Source organism: Triturus cristatus, chromosome 9 (genome assembly GCF_964204655.1).
Source record: "Triturus cristatus chromosome 9, aTriCri1.1, whole genome shotgun sequence".
In the NCBI taxonomy this organism is placed as follows: Eukaryota; Metazoa; Chordata; class Amphibia; order Caudata; family Salamandridae; genus Triturus; species Triturus cristatus.
The window spans coordinates 1,130,697,837-1,130,720,969 of NC_140592.1; the positions used below are offsets into that span (position 1 = coordinate 1,130,697,837).

At 44.1% G+C, this 23,133-nt stretch overlaps 2 protein-coding genes across 7 annotated transcripts in view; one reads left to right on the forward strand and one right to left on the reverse strand.

Annotated features, from left to right (window-relative positions):
* The window catches only part of LOC146799479 (uncharacterized), a 165,390-nt gene extending 155,178 nt beyond the window's left edge, over window positions 1–10,212 (reverse strand). The window contains exon 1 of one of the 2 annotated variants that reach the window (XM_085627035.1): window positions 10,171–10,212. The gene's annotated coding sequence lies outside the window, so the exon portion shown is untranslated. Of the gene's footprint in view, window positions 1–10,006 lie in introns of both variants that reach the window. The other variant, XM_085627034.1, reaches the window with a different exon arrangement.
* Window positions 1–23,133, forward strand: part of MIS18BP1 (MIS18 binding protein 1) — a 772,466-nt gene that overhangs the window by 201,345 nt on the left and 547,988 nt on the right. For 2 of the 5 annotated variants that reach the window (XM_085627028.1, XM_085627032.1), the window contains exon 1: window positions 10,187–10,491. The exons of the other annotated variants lie outside the window; for them this stretch is intronic. The gene's annotated coding sequence lies outside the window, so the exon portion shown is untranslated. Of the gene's footprint in view, window positions 1–10,186; window positions 10,492–23,133 lie in introns of those variants that run through there. 5 annotated transcript variants of the gene reach the window in all.

The window sequence follows — 23,133 nt, forward strand, 5'->3', positions numbered from 1 at the left end:
TGTGCTCTGCTGTTATGTGTATTGGCTGTCTGGTTTTGGAGGGACAGGGCAGGCTGAGTCAGACCTGGGTTGAATAGAGAGATCTGCATTGGAGTATGGGGAGGGGTAGCTCCTGGACCTGAATAGGGCTGTACCTGGCAAGGTGAATGCTGGCCCCACCTCCCACTGTGCGTCTGATGGCAGACCCCCTCTTTCTGAAATGAAGGATGCAGCCTGGAAAACAAAGTGCTCCAGGACTGGGCAGAACTGGTTCTGGCTGGGTTCAGTGGACTTGTAGCTTCTTAGAACAAAGAATTTTGGGGTATAAATATCTGTGCTGAAACCCCTACAATTTGTATTGCTGCTGGACAACAAGAAGAACCTCTGTCCGTGTAACTGAAGGAATCTGCAGGAGAGGACTGTCCTTGTGCGCTGTTTCTTGGACTGGCCTGCAGTGGTTACTACTGGACTTGGAAGAAGAGGAAAAGGACTTTGAAGGAACTTTTATTTTATCTTGCTACAGCAATCACCCAAGGGCTAGAAAAGAGCTAGCCTCCTGCAGGAGTCTCAGGCACATCAGACTCCACCACCAGCCTCCTGTTTCCTTCCAGCGAGGATTTCTATCTGCAGGTGAGGCTCCTGTGAGTTCCAGGGCCTCTAGTTCTACTGTGGAGAAGAGAGAGTGCTGAAAATCGTCGCAGCGCCCGTTAGCGAGCCGCCGCAGCTGAAGAGAGTAAGGAAAATCATTGCGCTGCTGCCACTGAGTGCTCGCTACCGGAGATCACCGCATCACCTGTTTGCGGGCTGCCAAAGGCTCGCTAACCAGAGATCATCGCATCACCTGTTTGCGGGCTGCCAAAGGCTCGCTGACCTCAAGATTATCGCATCACCTGTTTGCGGGCTGCCAAAGTCTCGCTAACCAGAGATCATCGCATCGAGTTAATCGCTTCACGACATCGCAGCACGGACGCCGAGCGTCCGCCATTTTCATCGCATCAGGATTGTCGCTCCCTCGCGGGGCGCTATTTCTTTTCATCGCAACGCGCACACACAACAGGCTTGGCGCATCATCCTCCCTTAGCGGCAAGGATTTCAACGCATCGCCGGCTTAGCGTGGAGAAGTTTGCCGCTTTGTCCTACACACAGATCAGCGCATCATCCTCCCTTGCGGCAAGGATTCAACGCATCGCTGGTCACGCGTGAGGAAAATCATCGCTACAACTCCTTAGCGACATTTTGGTTGCTTTGCTACAGAATCCAGGTATCTTGTGAGTAAAAGGGTCGCCGAGACCACTGCCTTGAACTGAACTCCTCTTTGCACACTTTGAACTATTTTTGCAGCATTTTCAGAGTCACCCTATTTTCCTAGTATTGTGGATTTTTACTGTTATTGGTCTTGTCTTAAGTCTATATATAAAGATACTTATTTTTTTATAACTACTTGTGTAGTGTCCCTTTGTAGAGTTCTTCACTGCGTAACAGTGTATGGTCATAAATGCTTCACACACTGCCTCTGAGATAAGCCTAACTGCTGGTGCTACGTTACCACAGGGTTGAGCAGGGGTTATCAAAGGGTGTAGCCCGCTTACTCGGACTTAGGAAGAAGGGTCCGTACTTGGACAATGGCCAGCCATTGCCAACTAGAGACCCCCATTTCTAACATCCCCAATCTTCATTGTCCAGGCTGGCAGAAAAACCGGTCGCTACCAGGGTTATTTAGTTGGAGGGGGTACAAATATGGCAGGGGCCGTCCGATCCAGGTATCCCTGGCACTCCTATTCCTCCAGACTCCTCTCCCAACTCCTCCCTCAATTCTTTCTCGCCTCTCCTTATCCACCGGAACACCTGCTTGCAGTCCTCCCTTGGGGCACAGCCATCCCCCCTGGCAGTCCTGTTCCCCTCCTTCACCCCTGCCTCGCCTCCCCACAATCCCACTTCCCCATCTAGAATACTATCCTCAACACGCCTTCCCAGCCAATGGCTTGCACCCTCATCCGCACCCCTTTACCAACCTAGAATTCTGCAGACAACTTCCCCCTCGCCAGGTTAACTACCCCCCTATCCATTCCATCGTTCCAATATCCTGACTTCCCAGCTTTCACAGCGACTTTCCCACCTTATGCTCTCCCTTCTTACCCTCCGCTCCCCCTCTCCCTTTTTTATGCATCCTTGGCTAGCCTCTCATTTCTCTCCACCCTCCAACACTCCAGAACTGCTGCTTGAACCACCATCCCCGTATGAAAACCTCCTCCCTTTTCCCTAATCTAGTAGAATTTAAAACTTTCTTTAACCACCAAACCGGGGCTACCATCCTTTTTGTGCTTATTTCTAGCCCCCATACACTCACTACACCCAGCCTGCGCACCTTCTCCACCTCTCCCTCTTCTCTACCCCCAACTTCCTGCCTTCCATAGTCCCACTTCCATCCCCTTCCTCCCCTGTCCTTCTTCTCCAAACCTCACCTTTCTCTTCCTCAGCTAGAAGTCAATAATTCTATTTTATTCAATGTATGCACAGATAATTCTCTATACTCCTCAGCTGAACTGACAAGTACTTCCAATCAACATCTCTTGACGAATCTCCCACCATTCTTTATTCCTACATCCACCCCCTCTCCATGCTCTCCCTCTCAAGTTGAGCCCCCCCCCCGAACCCATCGAACATCCCAACTTTCCGTTTCCAGCTCTGCACTCCCTAAAAAATAAACTAGGACTGCTCATCTCTGTATTTACCGGCTTGAAACTTCCATCGCCCACCTAAGTACTAAAATTTCCACTCTTCTTAACTCCCTACTTCCTTTGGCGAGCACTCACATCCCCAAACTCCCAAGGAGTACCCTGCTCCCATGCCCCAAAAAAGCCTCACACAATCTGTCACCAGCTGGCATTTCCAATCTATTGGCTAGCTACAGTTCTTCCAACTCCAACCCCCACACCCTCTCCTCTCAAACACTATTCACTGCACTATATCATCTTCCTCACCCCCACCAAACTTCCACCATCTCCAATCCAGCCACCTATTCTCAGGAACATTATCCATATCACGCCTAAAAGCCCTGACTCCCCCTTAACTAAAACAGTCATTTCAGAGAGTCGGTGTCTGCTACACAATGGTCAATCCACGAACAAACCCAAGCTGAAAATTTCCAACATCATTAATCTTTACAGCCTGGATATACTTTTCCTCACTGAGACCTGGCTCAACAACACTTCTCATACTTCTTCCGATCTTCTGCTCCCCACTGACTATTCAATTCTCAGGAACTATAGAGAAGATAAAGTCAGGGGAGGTGTAGCAGTTATCTTCAGGAACTCCTTTCATCTCAAAGCTTTTACCAGAAGCTCTTTCCATTCCTTCAAATTCCTTTCTCTGGAGTTTCAAACACAACAAAACTCCCCTGTCAGGTTTCATTCCATCCATCTCCCGCCTGGTGACAGCTCGGCCTTCATAGAGGAACTCACTGACTTTGCGAGCGACCAATACTTATAAAGCAACAAACAGATTTTTATGGGGGACTTTAATCTTCACTGGGGCAATCTGGAAGATACAGCGGCCAACAGGCTTGCCACTTTCCTCTTAGGAAATGATCTTGTTCAACATAACACAAAACTGACAGACTCTAAGGGATCCATACTTGACCTTATTATCTCCAGAGTATATATGCTAACTGCTGTTGATCCTATACCAGTGGACTGGTCTGACCAGTTCCTCATCCCCTTCTCTATGCACCTATCTACTTCTGTTACTCTGTTTTTTAATTCTTTTTATTGAAATTAACATTGCTCAACTAAAAGACCATTGTTTACATGAATCACAGATAGTCACACATCGTACAGCTCTACCATTTCCGCCATTCATGAGGGGTATATAGGGAATCGTAATATCTCAAAGGCTTCAAAGACACAAATTAACAATCAGCAATAGCAATAAACTAAAGGTGAGATGGCCCATCCTCCAGTTCCGAACCATTCTTATATCCGAGCATGCCACACTCGTCCTACTCATTCTGTTACTCTTGGCAAACCTAAAAGAACTACTTCCTTTTTCTGCAACATCAATAACAACGGCCTGGATATTTTATGCAACACAGCTTTGAGCTCTCTTTCATTCTTAGACCCCTACGATGATGTCAACGACCTGCCCACCCAATGTCTCACCAGCCTATCAGCTGTAATTGATCATGTTGCTCCACTGAAAAGTAAAAAGAAAAGACCTACTCCTTCTGCTACGTGGTTTAATAAATCCCTCTACAAAGAAAGAAAACACTCGAGGAGCCTTGAGAAATTATAGAGACATTCTCCGTCCACCACCAATCTATCCAATCTCCACCTCACAAGATCCCGTTACCACAAACACATCTTCCAAGAAAAAGCGGTGCACTTCAGAACCGTCCTAGATTCTGCCAAAAACAGACCTAAAAAGTTATTTGACCTTATCAAAAGCACCAACATCTCTCCCTCTCCCACCTTATTTGATGATCCCCCCACCCCCCAAGAAAGCTGCAGAAATTGAAATATTCTTTGATAAAAAAGTAAAATCACTTGTGGATAGGTTACCCATCCTACCCCCCCAGCGAAACTGCAAATCCCTAATCCTGTGGCAGAACTTTGACTTCATCACCGAAACAACACTACTTGAAAGCATTCTAGACACTAAACCCTCTAAACCCTCGAACCATTCCATCGACCTCATCCCCAGTGACATTGCCATTGACTTTCACACCCACACACTCCTCTACTGGACCAGTCTGATAAACCTCTTCCTCAACCAAGGCTCCCTTCCTGCTGCCCTTAAAACAGGACAGGTTACCCCACTTCTTGAGAAACCTTCTGCTGATGCAAAAGATCTCAACAACTTTCGCCCTCTCACCAACTTTCCTTTTCTTGCTAAAATCACAGAAAGTTGGGTGGGGAAGCAACTTTACAATGGATTTCCAATCTGGTTTCAACCAAGGTTGCAGTACCGAAACAGCCCTACTTCAAGTGATCGATGATGCCCTGCGAGTACTCGACTCTGGTGAATCCTGTCTTCTGATCCTTCTTGACCTATCCGCAGCCTTTGATACTGTTAATCACAACACTCTTTTGAACACTTTAAAGCTAAGAATGGGTTTTGAAGGCATAGTGCTCAAATGGTTCGAATCATTCCTCTCAGGCAGATCCCAGATGATCAAAATAGTTCATTGTTTCTCCACTTCAAAAGGCTATTGGACAAGGTGTCCCTTAAAAGTCGATCATCACGCCCACACTGTTCAACCTCTACATAGAACCACTAAGTAATATCCTAAACAAATCTGGGATCCATCATCACCTATATGCAGATGACACCCAAATCTACCAAAAGGTTTCTTCCACTTATTCACATAACAATCCCCAACACCAGACTCAACTCCATCCACCACTGGCTGTCTACTCATCAACTAATACTGAATCCTTACAAAACAGAATTCCTTCTCCTCTAGACCTCACTATCTCCTCCTCCTATCCATTCTTGGATGAACAAGCTGAACTTTCTCAACAACAAGCCTATCATTGTTGACAGTGCTAAATCTCAAGGCGTCATCCTAGATAAAAGGCTCAACTTACAGTCCCATATCAATCCATCGCCAAGAATGCACGTTACCAACAGCGCCTTCTCTGGGAAAGTTTGGTGATTCTTTTCTGAACAAGACCTAACAACCTTGCTCTAATCATTGGTTCTTTCCAGATTGGACTAATAGAACTCTCTCTTTGCTGGCCTCCCCATTTCCCACCTTTCCCCTCTAAAATCCATCCTCCATTCAGCAGCTGTCTTCGTATATGGGGCTAAAAGAAATGATCACATCTCACCCATACTGTTGTATCAAAATCTCAGGAGGCTCTAGACCTTCTTGTAATGCGGAAAACGTACTGCTCGAACCTCCTACCTTCAAAAGGGAAAGATTTATGGCTCAATCATTCTCTGGTAATGCGACCAGAATCTGGAACTCACTTCCTCATCCCTCCAAGCCACCACCTCTTTCAGGACCTCCAAATAGATCTTAAAACTATCCTCCTCCAAAGACACTTCCTGGAATAACCCAACGTATTTCTTGCCCATTATGACCATCTAGCACTCACATGAGGACAACTTTGTAAAAATGTATTTTACTCCTGTTTCAACCTAACTCTGTCACCTTTCAAATTTTTACAATGAAAATATGGAACCTGTTAGCGTTGTAACTACATATATGTAACTTTTTAGGGTGTTCAGCCTATCCTATGTACCTGTATCTCGTTAGCGTGTTTAGTCCATCTTGTATACCTTTAATAGTTTACCTGGTACTCATACGAGGTCAACTTTGTAAATATGTATGTTACTCCTGTTCTTACCTAACCGCTGACAACTTTTATATTTTTTTTACAATACAAATATGCAACTTGTTAGCGTTGTAACTGCATATATGTAACTTTTTAGCATCAAGGTACCCAAGCACACATAGAAAATCAAGTTGTCAAGGTTAATGATACAAATCAGTATATAGCACAAAAAGTGACTCTTCGTCTTTTTCCTTTGAGTTCCTTCAGACAGAAAGATGATAACAAAGTCAGGTTCATCACGAACTTTAACAACCTTTCGAAGGTGCTAGTTAAAAGTCTAAATAGACACTGGCACATCCTAAAGAAAGACGAGACCATGACGGGGGTGGTTGGCAATAAACCAGAGATCACCTATAGAAAGGGGACCTGTCTTAGAAGTCTCCTCAGCCCCAGCTATCCTACACCCGCAACCAACAGTAACTGGCTGACTACACATATGGTGGGCTTCCACAGATGTGGACACTGCTCAGCCTGTAAATGGGCGTACAACAAAAAATTGGAGTTCATTGGTCCAAACGAAAGGCGCTACAAAGTACATACAAATATAAACTGCAATACGAACTTTGTAGTGTGCATTATTGAATGCAGATGCAGCAGAAAGTATGTGGGTAGCACGATACGTCCCTTACGTGTCAGGATAGGTGAACACATGAGGGCAGTCAAACAAGGCGATCTTAGATACCCCATAGCGGCACACATCCTGCAATGCCACTCACAGGGTACACACAAGGACTTCCTATTCTATGGGATAGAGCAAACCATGAGGAACCCTAGAGGAGGTAACAGGGAACTCATGCTCCGCAGGAATGAAGCATCCTGGATTCTCAAACTACGTACGACTGATGTAGGAATGAACGTTGATGATGAGTTGCACTACTTTTTGGGCAAATAGATACTAGGGACCACCTAGGATAAGACTAAAGTCCAATCTCTAACCATGAATAGATGCTATCTTGACGTTCTGTTTTTTCTTCCTTTGCTGTGTAAATATTGACAAATGGAATTTACGGGATTGAAATTTTGGAAATGTTATGTTTTAAGATGTCACTCACTCATGCACTATAGCCACCATTAATCACCATTTTTTACAAATAGTCCCCAATATATACATAGCGGTATGTTCTGTGATTTCTTTTACAAATACTCCCATATATTTTAATATAGATAAATATTGTTATCTTTAGGTTCACTCAGCACCTTACGTATATATGATGTGCCAGATATAATTGATCTTAACATAAGGATCACTACGAGGGCACCCCCTTCCATGGCAAATTAAAATGGCCACTTAGAATTGTTGTACAGTGCACCTGTCAATTGTCAGGAATAACTCCGCTTTCATCTGCATAGTAACTTCATACTGCAGAGGCTAATTTAATACTGTGAGTGTAGGGTTTAACAATGGACTTTTAACTGATACGTTATGCTCCTTGGCCCTTTGATATATTCACCACAGTATCTTTTCGTTCCCGGGTGCTGCTCGTGACTGGTTACCAATAAAGTTTCCTTGTCTGCTTGACATACAGGGCCTATCCTGACCTAAGATGGCTGCCACCCGATCCATTTGGATGTACTTAGGTATGCTCTTATGAAAGATATCATTGGGCTATGGAATAGACTCACCATGGTGAGCATGAGGAATATGACGATTTTTACTATTTTGGGATGCGTCATACAAATAATGATTCATATTCTGCACTACCGAGTACAAGGTACATCGGACACAAGAATTTCACATCAAATATACACCTAACTCGTGCCCTTGATTGTTATCACATGAGAAGGGCATTGTCCGCATCAGTATTATTGGACCTCTTGATACCGTATTCTTGACCAGTTCCAATATGGCGCCTTTGAAACAGGCCTTTCACATATACCCACACCAATTTCCGGTCACATGACCGGTACACGGACGATATACATGCCGGTTTCCTTTTACCGCTAACTCGTATTTGGAGCCAGACGCGGTTGGGGGCAGCGAATCTTTGTACTTTCGGACACCTACTACCGGATGTAAGGATAGAGTCCCGAACGGTGCACTCATACACATGTGGCTGCACCTATCGTTCTGATTGGTAGCCACTACTCTGATAGTGAGAATTTAGTTTGCTTACGGAGATTATTTATCTCTTTGTTTCAGACGGTGATACTATTTTAAAATACAGAGCATGACTGATATGTTAGCAGCATAGACCCTGCGGATGCCTGTCCCCCCCCCCCGTCGCTAGAACGTATGACCTGGAATTATCATCATACTCAATGTATGTATATTTCTCTCAACATAATGATTGTCTTTAAGACTGTACACTTGGCAATTTTTCCCTATTCTGGTTACTAATAGCCGCGTACATTTCCTTCCTGAACCTTATATATTCCAGATTGTTTTCATAAGACAGTGTTCAGGTCAGTGTCCCTTGGACTTCCTTATCACCTTATAGTTGTTTACATGAGATACTTACATTCATAGCCGTTTCTGCATGATTAGCACCTGGCTTGTTTTCCGTGGCCGTCCTCCTATCTACAATCATACCGCAAGAGATATTTGTAAGACACCGCATGGAACATACCACCTTCACATATAGAATTTTTTTTCACATATGACACGCACACGCTACAGTTATCCGTGCCAAGACAATCACCATCTAATATGATAAAGCGAGTATTCACCCAATTTCACGGTGAAAGTTATGATACTATAACCTTGTGTTATCACCACTAGTAGCCAATAGTATTTACACCTACCCTGGGAGCACATTTGTTTACGATGTTAAAAAATGTTGACAACCTCGTTTTTTTTTATTGGACTAATATGGATTATCGTATTAATTTGTACCTAGCCGTGAACAAGTCGCATGTATGATTAGACTAAAGGCGACGAAACACGTGTTGGCTCAGGAACCACTGTGAAGACATTGAAAATATCAAGAAAACGAAACTATTAAACTGAAGGAACTCAAAGGAAAAAGACGAAGAGTCACTTTTTGTGGTATATACTGATTTGTATCATTAACCTTGACAACTTGATTTTCTATGTGTGCTTGGGTACCTTGATGCTAACTTTGTGTTGTTTTCGCGACAACTGTCCAGGGAGGCTGGTGGTTCTCCCATACCTTTTAGCACCAAAAACTAATTTTGAACTTTACAGATATCAGGTACACTCACCATATGCGCCTATTCTCTATTACAAATACCGCCACTCAAAACGTAAACTAACTTTTTAGCATGTTCAGCCTATCCTGTGTACCTGTAACTCTATTTATGTAACTTGTTAGCGTGTTTAGTCTATCTTGTGTACCTTTTGATACCTACCTGATTCTTTTGTAAAGCGCTCCGACACCTTTGGGTAAAGTTAGCGCTATATAAAACTGCATTAAATAAAATAAATATGAGGTCACTGAAACAGAAGACGGGAGCTGGAAAGAGGTGGACGCGCGTCACTGTACTTACGCTGTAATTGAGGTTCAAGTTGTTAGTAAAGCAAAGCTTTCAAAACTTCCTGCGTGGGTTCATCATCACAATAGTACTCACATGGTAGTACTTTGTGTCCTATGGCTGAGTGTGGCATACTACATCAGACACTGTCGCAACCTCTTTGTTACTTCTTAGATACTGCTACCGGCCTTAGATGCCCCCCCCCCATGCTGGTACCAATCACTCTGACAGTAGATCACCCCTCCCCAAACACTGACCTGACCATGCCCGGGACCTCTCTTGGCTGTTCACATGCCTCAGCCTTCTGTCCATTAAGTCTTTAACTGCTGTTCTCGCTTCTTTCCAATAGGGGGTGATCTCACCTTGCGTGAATAGAGTTCGAACACAAGACCTGAACTGTTTTAATCGGCGGGCCACTTACGGCTGGTCCATCTCTTCCGGGGTAGTTGATTGTGTAGTGTCTTCTGGGATTTGCTAAACTTTCCAACCAATCCCAGGACTTTATGAAGCGGCACAACTGTCTATACCGCCCTAGATCCGCCCATTAACCTGTCAATCACATTTCAAACTAGTTTTCTGATGCTTGTCCGTACTGTTATCGTTTATTAAAGACTAGTGTAGTCATTATATTTGAGTCGTTAATATTCGTAAACGCAGCAAGAGAAATCGGTTTCCAAAGCTCGTGGAGCGCAGTGACGGGCTGCGAGCTTCCCGCCTGATTCAGGATGGAACGGAAACGGAGGTAGGGTATGCGAGGCATAGTACAGTTTTGTAAGAGTCTACTACGGGTTAACTCGGGAGGGAAGGTTTTTCAGTGGATGGGTCAATTGTCCCTCTACTGTTTTCTGTGCTGTTGTGTTATGATGATGTCGGATGAGGCTGTAGCCTGTGAGCGCTCAATTTATTTGCACGCCTTACTGCCTCAGCCAGACCAGTTTTTTTTTCGTATTTTGTGGTTAAGGAAGGATTTGTAGCCTTTTAAGTCCCACTTCCTTATTGCTTGTGTTGAATGTGGTGCTGGGTAATACCGGGTTACTCTTATCCCGGACAACCAAATAATGCAGTACTATAAGGACCACAGTTGTACCCTCAGTGGCCGGTTTTGTTTATTACCTTCATTCTTACGTAGAATAATTACTTTAGTTAAGTCATTTGAGAATAATTGTTTGTATCCAAGTTGTCATGTATAAGTAACAAATCTTTCAGTATTTTTATAAGTGTATTTTATTGAGAATCATTTTAACTTGCAAACCAATCCTGAAATGATATAAACCATTAGTTTCCAGGTGCTGATAGATAAAATTTCCGATTTTATTTTAGCCTACATTATTATATAAAAACAGACATTTGTGCCCCCCCCCCCCCCCCCCATGCTTGATATCTGGGGCTATCTGCTTGATATCTGGGGCTATCGTAAGGATGAATTATTATGTAATATCAATTTAAAGTTGCAATTACCTAAAACGTTTCCAATTTTGACCATGTGTCGTGTGGCACAGCAAGCATAAAACATACTGCACACCCAATACAGAGTGCGTGGACAGTGTCATTGTATACATGTATGCTAAAAGTTTGATGTGAGGGGTGGGATATACATAACAAATGCAGAGCTTCTAGGGAAGAAAAGAAAATGGCAAATTAGTAAACCAGTATGAATTGAAATATGTTCTCCGCAGTCCCATGTAGCGTCCTTCAAGTCTGAAATGACAAACAGGGAGCATTCACCTCTTGTAAGGGATGAGGCAGTCTTATCAATCGGGATTCTTGTAAAGCGCGACTACTCACCCGTAAGGGTCTCAAGGCACTGAGTGGGAGGGAGCTGCAGTACAGTCCAAGAGCGAGGTCTTGAGGTCCTTCCTGAATTGAGACAACAACGGTGATTGCCTGAGATGTAGAGGCAGGGCGTTCCAGGTCTTTGCAGTGAGGTACAAGAAGGATCTTCATCCAGCCGTGGTCTTGCGAATGTGTGGTATGGTGGCCAGGGCCAGTTGGTTGGAGCGGAGATGTCTGGTAGGAGTGTAGAATGAGAGGCGGTGGTTGAGGTATGTAGGTTCAGTTTTGTGGAGGGCTTTGTAGGTGTGTTAGAGCAGCTTGAAGGTAATTTTTTTGTTGATAGGCAGCCATTAAAGGTCTCTCAGGTGACCGGTGATGTGGCTGCGGCGGGGAATGTTTAAGATGAGTCTGGCGGAGGCGTTCTGGGTGTTGTGCAGTTTCTATAGAAGTTTTTTGGTGGTGCCGGCGTAGAGTGCGCTGCCTTAGTCAAGTCTGCTGTTGACGAGCGCATAGGTGACCGTTTTCCTGGACTCGGTAGGGATCCACTTGAAGATCTTCTGAAGCAGGCGAAGCGCGAGGAAGTTGGAGGACGAGATGACGTTGATTTGGCGGTTCATTGAGAGCGAGGACTACAGGATAATGCAGAGGTTTCGTGCGTGGTCTGTGGGTGTGGGGGGGTTCCGAGCGCTGCGGCCCCCCAGGAGTGGTATGAAAATGAACTGAATGCGATATCCTCATCATGTGGGGAACGTCCCCAATCTGCACTCTAGTTTGTGATTCAAATATTAAAAACTAGAGTGCAGATTGGGGACGTTCCCCACATGACGGTGATATCGCATTCAGTTCATTTTCATATACCTCATATTCTGGAGGATTAACCAATCGGCACCAACAAATAGAGTACGTGATTAACCAAATTACTTGTGAATGTGTTAGTCTTATTATCAAGTGACCCCTAGGAGTTGTCCCAGGCAGAGGGGGAGGAGCCCAGAATGAGGACTTCGGCCTTGTCTGGGTTGAGCTTGAGGCAGCTGTCCTTCATCCAGGTGGAGACTGACTTGAGGCCATGGCTTCTGATGATGGCTGCAAGCGAGGCGATGTAGGTGTTGAAGAGGGTGGAGTTCAGGGAGGATCCCTGAGGCACTCCGCAGCTGATATTTGCGTATTCTTCTCTATGTAGGACTCAGTTGGAGGGAAAATCTATCAATATAGTAAGCCAAAACAATTTTACTCAATAATATGGTTTTAACCTCTTCGATGACCATGTAAAAACAGTTTCTACTGTCTGCCTCTCGTTGTCTAACATACAGAAATGTGGTGACTTCTTCTGTGACATCTATAGTAATTATTGATGTCCTGTCAAGTTTGAGTCTGCAAGGAAATATAATCTATTTGTGTTTCAGCGCAGCTAAATTGACCATACAACATTTTATGTGTATTTCCAAAAGCTAATTTGCACTATTGCCTATGTATTTCTGCAGAACCCACAGTTATCTTTTTCATCACGCCAAAGTATTAGCCTAGGCCAGTTCACTACTTACATAGGTTTAAAACTAATCCTTACCTGAAATGTTTGTATTGGGGTTTGGGATTTTATATGTGTGTGTTTGCGCCTATGAAATGTATTCCTCTTATTTCCTTACATCATCCCCCCTCTAGTTGATTCTTCAACTATCTTTCCCACCTTCCCATCTACTGGGGGCTTACCTTATGCTCACTACTCTATCCCGCGACATCCTTAGCGCTTTTACTAACCAAAAAGGTTCCTCACATTTTAGCTGTCATCCTTTTACAAAAAGCTATTATCACTTGAAAAATAAAACATGCCAAGAGTAATAGCACCACCAAATGCCACAAGGCCTTAAACAACCCTGACATCCAGGACAGCACCCACTTAAATTAACCCATGAACCACTCATCAGCGGCACCCCCCTCGTTGACCATTTTCTTTTGTAGATTAGAAAATGTCTGAATGGCCTCTGCCAAAGTCCAGTTGTCCACCAACACTCCCTTCCCCTTCATGGCCATCTTAATCAACTTTAATTCCAGTTTTTCTTCAAGATCAACTGCGGGGGAGCTCACAGGGGGCTTGTAAACTGCATCTGGGCCTAGCCAGATCGTCTCCAATTCCCCCTGGCTCAACCCTCTGATGGCCACCATAATGACTGCCACCACGTGACTTATAACCACTTGTCTTATTAAATAGTCTATGTTCCTATAGGACTTCTTTTCGAACTGCATTACCATAGTATTCCAAAGTACATTTTGCTTGGTGCTGATGAAGCAAGGTCAATGGACGGCCCATGGGAAGTCATGTAACTGGAAGATGTTCACACCTGGTAGCACTAGGGGGGGGGGGGGTAGAGTCACGAGGGAGCAGAGGCCATTTCAGTTTGTGGTAGTTGCATGTGGAACCGGGCCCTACACATCCAATAGTGATCCATCAGGCTGGAGGTGCTGCCCTACATATCGGCATTGTAGGTGGTGATCTTGAAGTTGAGTTTTCTCCCCCCCCCATACTGTCCTATTTCCTCTGAAACAAATAGAAAACTGTATTAATTTCATTGCTATTCTAGGGTGTGTGGTAATTATTGTCCATGTTTATTTCTGTATGTCCTATATCTCTTATCATTGGCCTATTATCTTATCAAATTGCGATTCTCCTATTAACATGACCAGAGAATCTAGATTTCATTAAAGACACGGAGGCTATCATTATGCATTAATCCTTTAATGCGTCACACAGACAGCCGCACTACATCACAAAGGAAGAAACAGTTCTAGAATGTAGTGGTCAGGATACAAATGGCATGAGACGTAAACAGACTGCCTCTTTTAAATGCAAGAAGTAAATAAAGTTCAGAAGTAATGTCCAACTTGGTCTTGAAATTGAAGGTAGTGACAAGTCCGAAGAGAAGTAGGATGAAGGATAGATGATCATGTAGAATTATCTGAAAGGAGAAGGAGAATGAAGGTATATAAAAAAAGGTAATATAATAGTAAGGACATAACTTGATATGGAATACAAGTAAACATCGTCAAAGTACAAGGTTTCAAATATATACATATTATAAAGGTACATAGCCTCAAGTACATAGTTCAGGAAATATACCAACCAAGGGAGTGGAGCAAAAGGGTGGGATAATGATAGCCTCCGTGTCTTTAATGAAATCCGGATTCTCTGGTCATGTTAATAGGAGAATCGCAATTTCATTACAAGACCGGAGGCTACATTATGCATGTTGGTAGCCATGAAGTACTACATCCGACATGTGTTCAATAGGTTTACAGTAATGGTAAGCGAAAGTTGAGGCATTAGACCAATCGGCCGCTGTAAGAATATCATCTAACTTTCCACCGGACCAGAAGGATTTGCTTGCCATAGCACCTCTGAGAGAATGAGCTTGGAACTTAGAAAGATCAATTCCAGCTAAATTCATTACACATTTGACCCATCTAGAGATGGAGGAGGAAGCAACTGGTTTAAAGGGTTTAACAAATGAGATAAGGAGTTGTTTGGCATCTGGAGGGCGAAGGTCCTTCGTTCTCAAGTCATATTCTCTCATACAGTCTAAGACGCACAATTTCTTGCAAAGGTCAAAACGAGGATAAAAAATGGAGTCTGACATGGTTTTAGTTCTTCTAAATATATCAAATTTAACTCCAAACATATCGTAAGATCTATGAGAAGTATCCAGGCATTTCACATCTGAAACTCTACGACAAGAGATAAGGCATAGGAGAGTAGCAAGTTTAAAAGAAAGGTATTTCCTGTTGAGGTAAGCGTTATCTGGCCAAGAACAGAAAAGGTCTAGGATAGCTTTAACATCCCACATGGATTAGTATTTGGGTCTGGGAGGTCTTTTTAGTCTCATACTTTTCATCACTCTACAAATAACATTGTTCTTACCTACCGTTTTACCATTGACTAGGCAGTGTCCGGCGGAGATTGCAGATCTATAGCAATTAATAGATCTATAAGATAAACCCCTGTCGAATTGTTCGACGAGGAAGTTAACTATATAGACGATAGCAGCCTCCAAGGGATCCAAGTTCCTCTCCATGCACCAACAAACCCATTTTTCCAAATGTTGTTGTATCTATAATGAGTTCCCGGTGCCCATGATTTTCCGAGAAGGGAAAGAGCTGATGACGAAAGGCCAGACAGTTCGTTGGATTGCCTGACACTTTCCAAGCAAGAAGGTTCAAATTCCCTGAAGAGATTAGGTGGTGATCTTGTCCATCTGCGTTGGTGACCAGACCTTGGTTCGCTGGAATGAGGAAGGGGATGTCGCAAGAAAGTTCGAGTGTGGTGGGGAACCAAGCCTGAGAGGGCCAAAAGGGGGTTATCAGGACCAAGCAACACTGGTCTATTCTGACTTTCTGAAGGACCCTTTGTATCATGGCAAAGGGAGGGAAGGCGTAACCCCGGAGGGTTGACCAGGATTGAAGAAAGGCATTCACCGCTAGAGCTCCCGGGTCTGGCATCCAGCTGAAATATTTTGGGAGTTGGAAAGTTAATCTGCTTGCAAATAAATCCACGTCTAGAGGACCCCAAAAGAGAGAGAGGGTATTGAAAACCTTCACATTGAGTTTCCAATCTGTACGATCTGAGAGGAATCTTGAGTTCCAATCTGCAGAGAGATTTGACTTCCCTGGAAGATATTCCGCCTTCAGGGAAATCTTGTGTTCTAGACAGAACATCCAGAGTTTTTTCGCTAAAGCGGATAAATCTGCTGATTTGGTACCGCCAAGGCGGTTGATATACGATACTGCAGAGATCTTGTCCATCTTGAGAAGGACAGATCTGCCTTGGAGAGAATGTCGGAAGCTCATTAGAGCATATAGTCCGGCTGTAAGTTCTAAGAAGTTTATGTGGTGGGAAGATTCCGCAGAGGACCATGCGCCACCAGTGTTTTGATCGAGGAAGCGAGCGCCCCAGCCGTGGAGGCTCGCATCTGATTCCAAGACGAATTCCGGGACAGAGCCGAAGATTGCTTTGCCATTCCAGGCATCCAGGTTCTCTAGCCACCACGACAGTTCCAATTTCCCTTCTTGGTCGAGAGTCACAGAGTTCTCGTACCAGAGACCAGATTTGAGAGCTGTCGCCTTTAATCTCTGAAGGGCGCGGTAGTTCAGTGGCCCAGGAAAGATGGCTTGGATGCTGGATGAGAGGAGACCTAGAAGGCTGGCTAACTCTCGTAGGGTTATAGAGTCTTTTTTTAGGACATACCTGATTTCCTTGCAAATTTTCGCGATCTTCTTGGTAGGGAGAAGGAGGAGACAGTTCGAGGTATCTACAGTGAAACCGAGGAATTCTAAGGATTTGGAAGGAGTAAGGATAGATTTCTCTCTGTTTATAATGAAACCGAGACTTTCGATAAGGTGGATGGAGGTAGTGAGGTCTTTTTGAATTTGGGAATAGATTTGAGACATGATCAGAATGTCGTCTAGGTAAATGATGAGGCGGATACCCCTCTCTCAGAATCGAGACGATAGTTCTCATCATTTTGGTAAAGCACCAGGGAGCGGATGAGAGACCGAAGGGGAGAGCTTTGAATTGGTACAGACGTTCTTTCCAAGTAAACTGGAGAAAGGGCTGGTGTTCTAGTGCCATCGGAATGGTAAAGTAGGCGTCCTTGAGGTCTAGTTTCACCAACCAGTCTCCTTTCAAAAGAAGGTCCCTGAGGATGTGAATACCTTCCATTTTGAAATGTCTGTAAGTTAAATATTTGTTAACCTCTCGAAGGTTTATCACTGGTCTCCATCCTTTGTCCTTTTTTTGAACTAAGAAAAGGGTGCTGATAAATGTTTTGGAGGACCAGGGCACCTGAAAGATAGCTCCTTTTTTGAGCATTGAAGAGATTTCCTCTTCAACGATTTTCTGGTGGTCTACTGAAAGGGTTAAAGGATTCGGGGGATGAGATTGAAAGGGGATTTCTAAAAAGTCTATTTTGAAACCCTGAACGGTCTCTAGAACCCAAGGATCTTGAGTTAGGGACTCCCAAATGTGGTAGAATAGTTTTAGTCTGCCCCCTACTTGGGAAGAAGGGGTAAGAAGAGGAAGACTTACTTGCGGGACTGGAGAAGTTTGGATTTCCACAGGATCTGTAGCCTCTATTACGAGGTCCTCCTCTGGCTCGACGGTTGTAGAATTTTTGATTTGAGGGGTTGAAGCCTCTACCAGAACCTCTGAAGGACGAGAAGGGCCGCTGGGAATTGCGGCCGGAAAAACGGCCCCTTCTTCCGGCCTGTCCAAAAAGGTTTGTGCTGAAGACACGCTTCATATTTGATTGAGCCCTATCCAGGGCGGTAAAGGTGGCGACATATTGGCCGATTGACTTGATCATGTCTTGTCCGAAGAGAAGACCCTTGGGGTTGTCAGAAGGTTCTTTTTCTGCCAGGTCGCTGAGTTTGGGGTTGATCTTTGTCAGGATAGTTCTCCTCCTTTCGGTGTTCAGACTCGAGTTCGCATTACCGAGGAGAACAATAGCTCTTTGGCTCCATCCGCGAATGAGGTTGGTATCGAGAGGCGTATTTGAAATGTGAGACTCCTCTGCTAGGTCTAGGATCCTGGTGAGAGGGCCAAGCACGTCAAGGAGGTGGTCTTGGCAGCCCTTGAGTGCTCTCTCCAGACCTCTTCCAGGGTCTTTTCCCAGTTTAAATAGAAATTTTATTAGGTCGGGTCGAGGTTGGGGGTTTGAGAGACCTTGTCGTGAATTGTGGGTCTCGGGCACTCTGATCTGAGAGTATTTCTAGTTTCTCTTTCCAGAGAGTTCCTTAGCCATCTTCTAATGAATTTAGAGACGTGTTCTTGGGGGAACCACTTTGAGCTGTTAGGGTGGGAAATACTTAGGGGGGAGAACATTTCTTCTCCTAACGGATTGAGTATAATGTTATCGGAAGAAGAGGGGGATTCTTCTTTGCCAAAATTATCTAGATCTTGGTTTGGGTCGTCAAGATCCAAAACGAATTCATCGTAGGGGTTGTGGAAATTTTCTTCCTCTGAATCAGAGTCTGCATCATCCTTCCCGTCATAACGGGTTGTGCCGCTAGGGGCACCCATCAAATTTATGCCGCGAGGGGCACCGTTCTCATTTGAGGACCTCCCAACATAGATGAGGTTCTAGGACCTGCTAGGTCAACTGAGGTGCTACGACCTCTTGTGCTGTTATCATCAGGATGTTCGCAGTATTTTGATTTTTTTATTCTTTTTTCCATGAGTTATGGTGTCATAGGTAGGGTCATCATGACCAGAGGGGAGAGGTCTTTTGGAAGACATCACTTCTTTAAAGGTAGATAGCATGCAGTATCGCATTTCTTTTTGTAGGAATTGTTTGAAGGAATCATTATTGTGGAAGGGTGAACTAGCAGTAGCATCGTCCGATTCAAGGTCTGACATTTTGCTGGAGGTAAGTTAAAAAACTAAATAAATTATAATTATTTTTTGGTTATCTATTTTAGTTAAATAAATAGAATAATATTAAATCCCCCCTTTTTTTTAGTTTTTTTTTTATATGAGATGGCAAGGTTTGAGAAGTAATTTGTTAATAATTATTCCTGGAATTTAGAATTGATTTCCTTGTTTTGTTTGTAATTGCGAGTATTTCCTTGAGTTGGTTAAAGAGCGTTTTTTGGCAGCAGCTGATCCGAGCGGAGTAACTGAACCTCTTGCTCGAGATCAGCTGTTGTTGTCAGGGAGACGTGGGGATTTGAGGAAAGAGCCTAAGATACAGGCTAATGAGCGTGCACCGTTCTTAAGGTGCATTCCTCAAGGCAACGACGCGCTCGCTTGGGTGCGCGCGAGCGCGTCGTCTCATCGAGCTCCGGCCAAAAATTGGGAGAAAATATCCAAAGCTGCTCCCTTCGGGATCGAGGGCGTTGCAGCGGATAAAGGGAAGGTCTCGCAAGGTAACGGAGAAACGGAGGCCTAATTACTAAAATAAAGAGGTACAATTGTAGGTGAAGGGGGGGACAACAACCTCAATAGGAAGTCGATGAGAGGGGGTTAGGGGAAAGGGGGGGTAGAGCCCCTAGTCGGTTGCGCATGCGGCGGGGCAGTTGAGACAAACATAAAAAACGAAGAAATTGGCACAATATTCAGCATTGAAAACGAAGCGCAAACAAGATGAAAGATAGATCTTTGCTTTTCCCCTTCTTTAAGTGTAAACAAAGTCTTAAGGACAATAGCAATAAGAGAGATATAGAAATGTTACTTATCTATCTGTGAGCCGCATTTAAAAGAGGCAGTCTGTTTACGTCTCATGCCATTTGTATCCTGACCACTACATTCTAGAACTGTTTCTTCCTTTGTGATGTAGTGCGGCTGTCTGCGTGACGCATTAAAGGATTAATGCATAATGTAGCCTCCGGTCTTGTAATGAAATCTTAAGTAACCCTTTGTCTTGGTACCGTCCAATCATGATATTGCACTACATATGAACTTGGCTCCAGTGTGCCCTTTGTTATGGGAAAATACTGATCCCGTAATGCTAAGACCTTGTCTGCTTGCACAATCGGGGGATAGAGGGTTATCTAAATAGTTATGACATTCGGACGATGGGTAAGACCTTTTAAAAATGCCTCAGTGTAATACTCTTTTTCCCAATCTGTGTGCGCTCTATTTTGCCCTGCCTTCTTCATTCTTGATATCTCTTCCATTATCTCTTATTTCTCTGTCATGACTTGTAGGGCTTCAGGGGTGGTGTCAGATATTGTTGTGTTAACTATTGCAGATACAGGTTGGTTGTAGCTGTGCTTTTATTCTGTATAAAAAGAGGTGCAGGAGACGTCATGTTATATTTGGAGATAACTCTTTAGGGTGATCGAAAGGATGGATGGCGTGGTTGGCGCCATGTCTGTCAGATGAATACATTGTTTGTGGCCTTGGACTTTCAGTGCAATAGCTCTACTGTCTGTTACAGAAAAAGATCCTTAAAACCTAGGGGTCCATCACTTGTGAAAGTTTCTCAATGTTAATTGTAGTTCCTTATGGCAAGGGTGTCAGTGCGTTGGCGTGTGTCAAATACACGTGTAACCTGTTTAGAGTAGAACTTTGCAGCTTTGTTAGATTAGACATACAGACAGACATTTCAGTTTGTACTTCTACAGGCGCACTCTCAGTCTGCAACTTATGTCTACTTAGTGGCACAGATATATTAATTACTCTCCCTGTCACAATGGTAATCTGGCCTTGAGGTGTTTCTAAAGGTGAACAGCGCTTGGTGAAAGATTTTGTTTTTCAGAGGATGTCCTTGGCGAGGTAAGTTGACAAAGTTTGTGCATTATTCCTAACAGGGTGGTTCGGTGGTAGGAGAGATTATTGAGGACATGGGTGCCAAAGTCAGACCTGGTTCCCCTCAGGAATATCCCACTGGGGTATTTAGGTCTCGCCTGACCCAGCGCATGCGCTGGTCTGGCGAGACTTTTAGTAAGGACTTAAAAAATGCTACCATGGCCGGCTTAGAAATGAGTGCATGTGCGCGGGCGCGCGCTTACGAGCAGAGGCGCCATATGGCTTTCCTCGTCATGCTCATTAAGCGCATCGCTCGCCGCGCTTCAACTCCCTCCCCCCTCCCTCACCACAGAGCGCGCTTTGCTCGCGCTTCAACTCCCTCCCCCTCCTTCACCACAGAGCGCGTCTTTCAACTTGTTTTCCTTGTTTCTTTTTCCTACTGTCTTTTTATCTCGCATTGGTCTTCTCACTTAAACTACTGTGCTTCAATGCTCGACACTGATGTTAAAAAGACCGCACGATGTCCATTGTGTTCCCTTCCTCTTTTTCTATCGTTTCTTTTAAACCACAAACTCACCTCCCCATCCCCCTCCCTCTAATGGAGGACCGGACCTCTACACATATGGTTAATGTCCAACCGTCCAGCCTTTGCTCAGTCACCACGTAAAGCCGTACTCCGCCCTGCACTCCCTCCCCTCGTCCCTCTAGAATGGACTACACGGCTCGAAACAGGCTGTCACCAACCGGCTAGTATCTAGTTCTTTCGCACCTAAACCCCGCACACTCGCAGCTGGACGGCATATGATACGCCTAGGGTTCAGACAGAGACGCGTGTAGAATCCACAGCCAATCAAAACCTCTGAATTCTACCTGGCGCACTAGGATTGGCTCGGGTCCCTCCAATGCTTGAATCCTAGGACACTTTACATATTAGCAGCATTCCCTGACAATTCACTGAATATGTACAGACGTGGGATTGGTCGTTACGCTGCCCAGACGAGCTAAAATTATTGCCAAGTTTGCCAAATGATATGCATTAAAAGAGTAACAGTGGACAACGGCTATGAGGGTGAACTCACAGACTGTCCGCAAGTATACAGGTAGTCTCCGTAATCACGGTTAGGGGGGCTATTCTAGTACAGAATTAATCTGAGTTGCCAAGCATCTCATGGCAATCAGAACATAACACGGAGCACAAAAATCCAATAGGTTAGGGTTGTTTTTATTTGAAAGTACATAGTCAGTGAGTGGCGAGTTGTTGGGTGAATGGATGCGAGAAAGCAACGGGGGAACGAGTACATTTGTGTCTTAGTGTAGAGTACGACGATTAGTTGAATGACTGTAAGGATGGATGAACGGGTAAGTGAATGGATGGGCGGCTGGATGGATGCGTACATCAACGAGTAAACACTTCATTAAGGAGGGTGTGTACGGCTCAATTGACTGGGTGTGCATGGTCAAATGAATTGAGTAATGCCTGTGTAGAAAGCTGAATTTGTGAGTGCTAGTATCGCGAGTCAGTGTATGCTAAAACATTCGCATGAAAAACAATTATATACAAATGTAGTAGGTTTGGCAAGTACGTATCTCTCCTAGATTTTAGCGATAGATTTGGTTTATACTACCACACATGTTGTACATAATGTAGTACAGAACGAAGGCCCTGGCACCTACATAGGCTACCCACTGATGTTAAACTTTATTAATATGTTTGATACTTGGCAGCACTGCGCAAGAATTTCCACATGTAAACCCACATGTAGTCTTATGTTTCAGTTCTTGAATCCCAGTTTACTTCATCTGGCATGTGTTTTGTGGATAATAACTTTGACATATGACACGTGCTGTCATTCATTAGCTTGTTTTGCGCTGTTATTACTGAATCCTAATCGTAATCCCACTCACCTCGTAGCAGAGTCACTGCTACATACCGTAAATGCTAAAACGTCCAAAAAGTCTTGCAGGCTCCCTAATCGCAGTGACGAGGCAGCAAGACACACAAAATGCAACCCAGACATCTTGGCTATCTCTTGCTTCGTTGATTTGTTGATTTTCTTGAGGAATACTGTGATGTGATGCCTCCCGTCATGGTGATTATTTTTTATGCATTTTATATATAATCACTTTTGTTGGACTCGTCTTTTCTGACCGAATTTGTATTTTAATGTTTACACTCATACCTTGGCACTATCATGCCACAGCTGCCGACAATAAACAAGGAGTGCCCATCATTAAGGTTGTGTCTACTTTATTACTGTGTAGGCACTATAATAGTTTCGTTTTAACGTGTCTACAGTTGGTATGGTGTAATGTGTCATACAAGTTACCATAACGTAATTTCAATTATACTTAAGACGTGTAACTTTTTAAAGATGG